An 8,796-nucleotide genomic window follows, 5' to 3' on the forward strand; every position below is an offset into this window, starting at 1 on the left:
TCTATGACTTTGCCTCTTTAAAATATCTCCACCAAAAAAGCTTTATTTGATGAAACTTTGATTACAAAATTTGTTATTAAAACAGTTGTTTTGATGGCTATTTATTTTAAAAATAAAAGAACGATAACATTAACAAACACACAGACATAAACAAAGCAACAGAAAAACAATAGGAGATAAAATATGTAACACAGCAACCATTGTTAATTTCCTATCACCTTGTCTGAAACTCGATGGCTATTTTAAATGCATCGCCAAATTCAGATGCTACAGAATTGTAGGTCTTTTTTTCCTGCTCTGGAACAGAATATAAGTGTACACCTAAGTAAAGTTAGGTGCTCTGGTAAGAAACCTCTATGCCAACGTACTCCTAAATTCCACTCGAGAGCATCTAGTCCTTGATGGAGCCTGAACTCTGGCTTTATCTCCGGACTGCACTCTCCATGAGACTTCCTTCCTGGGCTGTATAGCCTGATGGCCATGTAGAGGACAGCTGCCGTCAGCTACGGAGTGTTGCCTCCTCCAAGGCGAAACCCTCCCTCGATGCAGGAGCTGGTGAACAGCCCTGTCTATCTCTGAGGCCGTTCCCCAGCAGCTTGCATCTGTGTGCTAAAGCAGGCACACGTTTCCTCATCACAGAGTGGCTCACCACTTTTCTGAGGGTAAAGAAATAAAAGCTATGTAAAGAAGGAAATGATCATCTCCAAGCCAGAGTCTGCAAACTATGTAGTCCAGGGGCTAAAAATCCTGTCTATTTTTCAAGAATGCAGCCTCACACATCCTTTTGCAGCAGCAGAAATGAGTGTTACAACAAACATGGGTTCTGTTAGAACCGACGCCCAGCACTCTTCGGGGTGTAAAGCAGTAATATTTCATCTGGGGATGAGAGAAAGGGAAAAGAGCATTACAGGCAAAGTCTAAAGGTTTGGCTCAAGGGAGGGGCTCCAGGCCACTGAGGATGAAGATCGAAGAGGATAGGTAGCTCAAGACTTCAAAATTCCAAGTCCCCAAAATCTACTTAACAGCCCAGTAATCCAGGGATATCGAACAGATGCCAACTAAAGGAGCGCAGACCTTTCTCAGGAAGGAAGAAGCCGTGACTTGGAATTAGGGAACTGAGGTTTCTCCTTCCAGGATGCCATGGTTCCTTATTTCATCTTCTCTCTCCCATCTGCTTTATTCTTTTCCTTCCTCCTTTGCCCTCCTCTTCCTCCATCTCCGTATCTATCTTCTTTTTATCTAACTCATTCTGCACGCACACATGCATGCGTGTGTGTGTGTGTGTGTGTGTGTGTGTGTGTGTCCTGCACCCAGCCCTCCCTTCTAGTGTTTTTCCATCCTTGAGCAAAAATGTAACAGGAAGCCACAGCTCCAGCCCTATACGATCCCCCAACTACAAAGACCCCACTCCCACCCACCTGTTCCAAGAACAAATCCCAGTTCCTGGAAGAGCGATGACTGGACTTGCTTCACCTGGTGGAGTGCCCCCTGCGCTCCTGTCCTGAGTCTGTCTGCCCTTCCTCACCTTTGCTCTGTGCCAGGGCTCAGCCCTTGCAGAAAATATCTCCATGCCCCGGGCAGCTGCCTTCTGCTAGGTTCAGCCAAGGGAGGTACCACTGGGAGACTGGGAAGCCCCCAGGAGGAAAGCCCGTCTGTCCCTCCTGCTCTGTCTGAGTGCCATCTCAGAAGAAGAACATAACTTCCCATGGCCCCATGGCTGCCATCGAGCTTTCTAAAGCTCCTTCTCTGCGTGGTGCTCCAAGTCCCTGGGCTCAGATAGCACCATCTACTCCCTTGGTCCCTCCCAGCCTGGGGCGGCAATGGCTTCTTGCCTTTGTAAATCTCAGGGTAGCCTGGCTGCTTTCTTAGGCTCCACAGATCTTCCGTCCCCTGGGTTCTGATTACCTGCATTCAATTCCTGTTACAAATACTGAGTGTAGTTTCGTCCATCCTGACCGATCCCAGCAGGACTGTCTGTGGTCCAGGGGCCGGGGTTGGAAGGATAACATCGTCCTCTTCCAGCCTACCAGGGGGCCCAGCAGATGTGCTGACAAATGTCCTCTGCTGCTGACGCCAGAGGCACAGAGGTAGAAGAAAACTAGACAGAGGTAGGGACCCACCCCAGGACCGAAGGCACCCGGGAGAGAAACCTTTGCCGCCCTTGGCCTTCAGTCCCCTTGACCAGTGGGGCAGGGTGGGTGTGTGCTTTCCCTGGGTAATATGTGTCACTCCGCTCTTCATCTGCATGAGCTGGATCACAAAGCATTCTTTGTCAAGTGCAAAGCTGTTGCCTTCTTAAACACCAAAGGAAACAAGGAATGTCTGAGAACTGCCAGTTGGCCCATATATCTCCAAGTGTGAAGATTTATTTGATGGAAATGCCACATATGTGCGAGCTTGCAGCTCATTAAATCCCTCTACTGTGTGTCTCTATGAATGGAGTTTTATTTGCAGAGTAAATGCACACTTGCCTCTAGTAATCTTCACAATAAAACTACGGTCCAACCCTGGTGTCTCCACTATGGAATAATCAGTGTGAGTCAGAAAAACTCAATTTCCTCTCCAGAAAGGGCCACCTTCAGATCTGTTTATGGTCCTGGCCTTTCTGGCTATAAATGCATCCTGGGAGGGTTACCTGTGTTTGCAAAGTTTCCTCTCAAGGAAAAAAATAAAGAATTCTTCACAAGAAGTGGAGAATAAAGACAACTTGCTGTCCTGGCATTTAGGAAGAAAATGCACTGAGAAAATCAAAACATTCCTGGAGTTGTCTGCATGTAATGAGCCTCGGGCACCGAGTGACTCACCTGGGGAGCAAGCCCTGATGAAGGAACTTTCTTATTTACCACAGGAAGAGAATGGAGAATCCCTGGAGCTGATAGAAAGGAAGTGCGTCTCTCAGGACCAAGTCACAGACCTGTTCGGACAGACTGGGTTTTCTCCTGGTGTCCCCACTCATGTTTTGTCCTGGAAGAGGAATCTTGGAGACCAGTGCCTGTGCCTTCGCCTATGTTCCTTAGGCATGGCCTCCATCTAGTGGTTTCCCTGGGAAATTAACCATCAGCCGTCATGAAACACGCAGGCTTTCCCATCCCTTGTGGTGCAGGACAAGAGCGGCTCTCCCAAACCTTTGAGTCCTGTCTGTCCAACGTCAGGAGCAGAGTTCTCAGCCTCTAGATTTTGCTGCTCCTAGAGATCTCCTAACCAGTGCGCGTGAAAACCGTCATCTCTAAAGACCAAAAGGAACAAAGCTGTGTGAGTGTGCGTGTGTGCGTGTATGAGTGTGTGCATGTGTGCGAGTGAGTGTGTGTGCACGTGTGTGTGTGTGCTCTCGGTAAGTGTTGGGTTGAAATATCCCCAGAAAGAGCACCAGGTGCAACAGAGGGGACAGTGACAATTGCTATAGGTAAAGACATAAGATCATCAGAAGAATGAATGCTAATTGGACAAGAGGGTGAAAGCAGACACATGACTGTAAAAGGGAGGAAGAGCGGGGTGGCTCAGGAGACTGAGAAGAACGGTGCGGCCAGCACAGGAGGAAGGCCCATAACTTACAGCCCTGAGCACGCGGCCTCGGCTCTCAGAGCCATTCTGCTCCGTGCGGGGGACTGCGCCCGGCCTCCTCCGTTGGGAGGTTTCACGTCACTGCACTGGAAGTCTCTTTGGCCGCACACCCCTGCAGCTCTGGCGGGTGCTGTGGATCTTCGTTCGTGCGTATAATTGTGACGGTCCGAGGGCATCCCCAGAGCCCCCCCTGACCTCCTGCTCCCCTCTTCCCGAGACGACAGGCTGTGGCGATCTGCGGACTGCTGCGGGTGTCCTCACCCTTCCTCGGCTCCTGGTTTTGACTTCTTCGTGTTTTCCGGGTCCTGCTGTGGGTTCTCACGCGTCACCTGCCACTGCACGCTCTCTTCCCACCGTCCTTCACCTGCCGCGTTCACCGCTCGCCCGGGGCTTTGCTCTCCCGCTGTCTGCTTTCTTCATTCAAAGTCTGTATTCCACCACATTAAGAACAAGCAGCATTTTGTTTTGCTTCACTTTCTTTGGTTTGGTTTGGTTTGGTTTTCTTGAGACAGGGTCTCGCTATATAGTTCAGCCTGGCCTTGAACTCACTATGTAGACCAGGCGGCCTCCAACTTTTGGCCATCCTCTGGCCTCCCGCTCCCGAGTGCTGGGATGACAGATGTACATCCCACACCCAGCTCGAACAGCATCTTAAAGGGAAATCGTTATCCCCATGCAGAGAAAATCAGAATCCATGACAGGAAAGCGGAGCAGTCCTGCTGGGCAGGAATCCACGACAGCGCTAAAACGGAGAGGAGGGGCACAGAAAGACACCGCGGAAAGGCGCTTTGATTTTAGGACAGCAGCTCCCAGCTTCTGTGACTTTATGGTGCATTTTCAAATGCTAGATATTTTGGTAGTGTGAGTGAATGTGTGTCAGAGTTTTTCCCCAAACAAGGTCTCTCATTCCACTAACTCTTTAAATGTGACTTGGAATTCCGCCCATTGACAGGTAGGATGAATATGAATGTCTGTGACTTGCTTATAACCAGAACGAACAGGGCAAGCATATCCCAAAATTAGATAGCAAAAGGTGAGGGTCCTTCTGGCTTGTCCAACAGAAGGCCTGCCCTGGAGCCTCTGGTTCCCAAGGAAGCCATCCCCCAGTCCTGGGCCCACCATGCTGTGAGGAAGCCCAACTACCTCAAGTCAGGAGGCTACCTGGAGAATCTCTGAGAGGGCTTGAAGGAGCAATAGGAGAGAGACATCTGGCTGGTCCTCAGCTGCTCCACCAACGACTGAGACCGCAGGAAAGACTCCAGAGCCTTCCAGCAGAGTTGTTCCCCACATCACTAAGCCACAAGAGAGATCAAAAACAATCATTATACACCACTAGGCCTTGAGAGCATTTATTATACAGCAAGAGGTAGTTGGAATAAAAGGAAAGACTTCAAACAATTCTAAACAAATCAGGAATCACTAGAAAATAACCACCGCTACAGGGTCATGCTTCTGCACTCCATGTAGGACACCCTCAATGTCTTCCACTGACGGCTTGGCAGGGTGACATTTTGGGTATATCTAGGCTCCAAGAGACACCTTCTTTTCTGACGCTGGCCATTAGCTGTACCCATTTCTCATATCCTGCAGCACCTTCTCAAACAACTCTGCTTGGTGCCTCATTTTACAGACACGCACACAAGGGCAAAAGGACCTGTGTCAAAGTTAGAGGTGTAGCCAGCAGCCAGCCCTTGGTCTCTAATTTTATCTTCCAAGAAAGGAAGTAGGGATCCCTGGAGAATACACTGGCTCCAGATCCAGAAAGCAAAAAAGTGCTCAAAAAGAAAAATGATGGCAAAGGTATACAGGAGTCAACCTGGTAGAGCTCCCAACGGCAAAACTGAGACCATGTGAATGACAAAACGACAAGGCACTGCACGATGACCAACAGTTACATAACTATAGACAACAGTTGCATAACTATTAGCGCCAATAACAGTAACTGCTTAGATACCGTGTATTACTATGTGACGGCTCTAAACACTCTGCAGAGGTATCACTCTGTGTTATAGATACTGTTGTTATCACCGTTTTATAGATAACGGCACAAAGCTTGTCACACCAGAAGACAAACAGGAACTTGGTAGGTAAGCGCAGACATAAGAAACAGTAGGGGTGGCGGGTGCTGGCCACCTTAGCTCTGTCCAGCCACCCAAGACTTGAAGGCCAGTGAACTGCTTCAAAGCCCTCTAAGGAGCTGGTATTTTCTCCATGTTGCACAGCTTAGGACTTAAACCTACATTTATCTGACACCAAAACTTCTGCCATAAAACCAGTATAATAAATGATCTTTCCCGTGATAATCCTATTAATCACTGTGATAATTATATTGATTGTACAATGGTTCCACAACCCTGACCCACCAGTTATGCTGATTCAACACAGCCTCAGAAGGTGTACAAAGTCTTCCAGCTTCCAAAGGAAAATGTACTTATTAACCTATTAAGTAAAAAACAAGTAAAACCTCTGCCCAAGTGAGAGGCCCATGTACAAGCTGTTCAATGGACACGCAGCAAAACCCAGCGAACCTGAACCCTCTGTTCCAGGAATTTTAACTTGAGTTCCACTTCCAGGAAAAGAAATGCATGCAGGAACAAGGTGAATGTATTTTCCTTGACCTAAAACAAAAACCACAACGACTTCCAGGGGTTTTCTGGGCCAAAACAAACTCAAAGTCCAGCCTCCACCCCCCACCTCCACATGGTGTCCTCAGAACAAAGAAGAATGGCTCTTTGGGGCAGGGGACCCACAGTGGAGAGGGCAGAGTGGCCACTTGGAGCACTTGCCCCTGGCCTGGAGCTATCCCAGACATGAGCCAGCATCCCCTGAGCACCTACCATACCCTTGCAGAAATTTACTATTAACCCATTTCACATGCAAACCCCAGGTTCAGAAAGGAAACATGAGTTACCTGGAGTCACTCAGCTAGCAAATGATAGAGACGTATGTGGTGGATAAACAAACGGTCAGCGCATAACCCCCAGCTGAATCGAGTCGGTGTGGCCCTGGGTGTGGAAGCCCCACCTGAGTGAGGGTCATTGCCAACAGCATAAAAAGAGACCTGGAGGGGAAGATGGTGTTGCTGATTTTCCTGGAGAAGCTTGTCACGCTGGTTCTCCTGACAGGAACTTGGCTGTTCTCACTGTCAGAGTCCTCGCTGTTGCTGAGGATGGCTGCAGCTCACTTCGGGGGAGCCCTGCTCCTTACCTTGAGCGTCGCTTCCTGGCTCCAGTGCAGATCCCTCCACCTGCTGGCACAGCTCCTCCATCCCACTGGGACAGACTATCTAGCTTCCACCACGGGCCTTTGGGCCTTCCCAGTGCAGATCCTCGGTACAGGCTCGCATGGGACACTGTCATGGGCTCTAGGCCTCCAGTCGTGCAGGACATCACCCTGGGCTCCAGGTCTTCAGCTGGACTCACCCGCACAGGACGTTGCCGTGGGATCCAGGCCCTCAGCTGCATTCACTGGATCTCTATCACATAGAAAGATCTCCTGCACTCCTCTGCGTTTGACTTTTTGTCATGAACATTATAAAATATTCCTAGAAATTATGTGTGCTGCATTAAATCTATTCCCTTGCAAACCCTGACTTCGTTAAGGCTAATGCAGGCTTCCTTGTGCCCCAGTGATCTCAGGATGGTCATACTGTTGTTTTTTTAACTTTTTATTGTGAACTAAACTTAGACTTACATAAAATTTACAAAAATTTCACACAGACTGCCCGGCTTCCCTTGATGTCCAAACTTGCAGCGGTTCTCATCTCCCTCTGCCACACACCTCACTCTCCTCTTTTCCAGGCCAACGTCTGCCCATGAGCTGTTGGCTCTGTGTCCTCCTCACCCTCCCACTGTGTGAGTTCCCCCTGCTGGGTGCCTCGGCCACACCCCGTGCTTTAACTCTCACAATTATCCTCCACTGTAACTGCTGGTTTACTTTTCATCCCCCCCACCCCACCGCCCGCCAAGCTCTAACTCCTTAAAATCAAGAACTTGTCTGCCTTGCTCGCAGCATGCCTGGCGCAGTTGTTTCTCTGTAAACATTCACTCATCTCTGAACGCATTACATGAGTGGCTGTGTCCGCTGCTGAATGTGCGCATGCAGATAAACTCGTGCCATTTTGAACAGCAAAGCGATTCAAAGTTTTTCTCCTAGGTGAATAAACTAAGGCACAAGCACTGAGAAGCTCGTTAATGACAGCGCCCAAACTAAAAGTCCTCAAGGCCTTGTACAAACAACTACAGCTGACATTGACTGAGCATTTACTACACACCCGCCCCGGACAGCCTCACTGAAGCATCACATCTCTCTTGGGCGGCTGGTGTTGGTATCCCTGCTCCGTGAAAAGGGACACTCAGGAACAAAGAGGTATTGACATTCCCTTAGGGAGCGCAGCCAGTAGGGGTGAAGCTGAGTCTTAAAGCCAGGCAGACCTCAGAATTTGCATTCTTAACCACATCGTGGCAGATCTGACAAACGAACTCCAGATATTTAGCAATAGTAAATACTACCATAATGAGCAGATCACGTCTGAAGAATGTATCTCCAAGTGGGTCCAAGACAAATAGCTTTATTTGCTAATACTGGCAAAAACAGAACTAAGATCAAGAGAGTTGAAACAACCCTGTCTCAGGAGTGCAGAGCCCTGGCTTTGGCACAGCCCTCTCTCCAGGTAACCAGACCAGCCCGAGTGAATCCTTCTATTCTGAGCCTCAGTTTCTCACCTGCTAAAAAAGAAGGGAGGTCATGTGAATGATCTCTGAAACCCTGCCGTTGTGTCCTTCACTGGTATCTGTTACCATCGCAGAGATTAACAAGGACACCAAGTGCGAGAAGTCACCTATGCCAAACATTGAACCTGAGGCTGTAACTTAAACTCCAGTGTTTGTTCTACAAAACTCAAACAATGTTTGGTGAGGTGGAGAGCTCTTGATTCTGTGGACAAAAGCCCGGGCTGTCAAACCCCAGCTCTCAACGTCTGACCCACCCTGCTCTTGATAGTGTTTGTCTTGGTGGGGCAAGGGATGCCCAGACTTGCGCTCCGAGTCGTGCTGTTGGGAGAAGTCCGTGCCCGGAGGGGGGCGGCGTTTAGCAAGAAGCCAGGCATCGTGGAGCTGCGCCTGACTCACACCACACCGCGCGGGGCCTCCTCCACCACTTTGTTCCAACGCTAGGCCAGAGCCTCAAGTGGAGACTTGCCCGAGTCAAACACAATCACAAGACTCCAGCTCTGCA

The 8,796-nt window shown here is 49.2% G+C and overlaps 1 long non-coding RNA gene across 1 annotated transcript; it reads right to left on the reverse strand.

Annotated features, from left to right (window-relative positions):
• Positions 1 to 208: 208 nt before the first annotated feature.
• LOC106146392 lies at positions 209 to 6,916 on the reverse strand. Its single transcript, XR_001230812.1, has 3 exons — positions 6,769 to 6,916; positions 6,473 to 6,622; positions 209 to 4,853 (listed from the first exon to the last, which is right to left on the reverse strand). It is a non-coding gene; the product is annotated as an uncharacterized LOC106146392 (long non-coding RNA).
• Between the last annotated feature and the right edge of the window lie 1,880 nt (positions 6,917 to 8,796).

The sequence above is a fragment of the Chinchilla lanigera genome, unplaced genomic scaffold, assembly GCF_000276665.1.
Source record: "Chinchilla lanigera isolate Chin_1 unplaced genomic scaffold, ChiLan1.0 scaffold00075, whole genome shotgun sequence".
Taxonomy (NCBI): domain Eukaryota; kingdom Metazoa; phylum Chordata; class Mammalia; order Rodentia; family Chinchillidae; genus Chinchilla; species Chinchilla lanigera.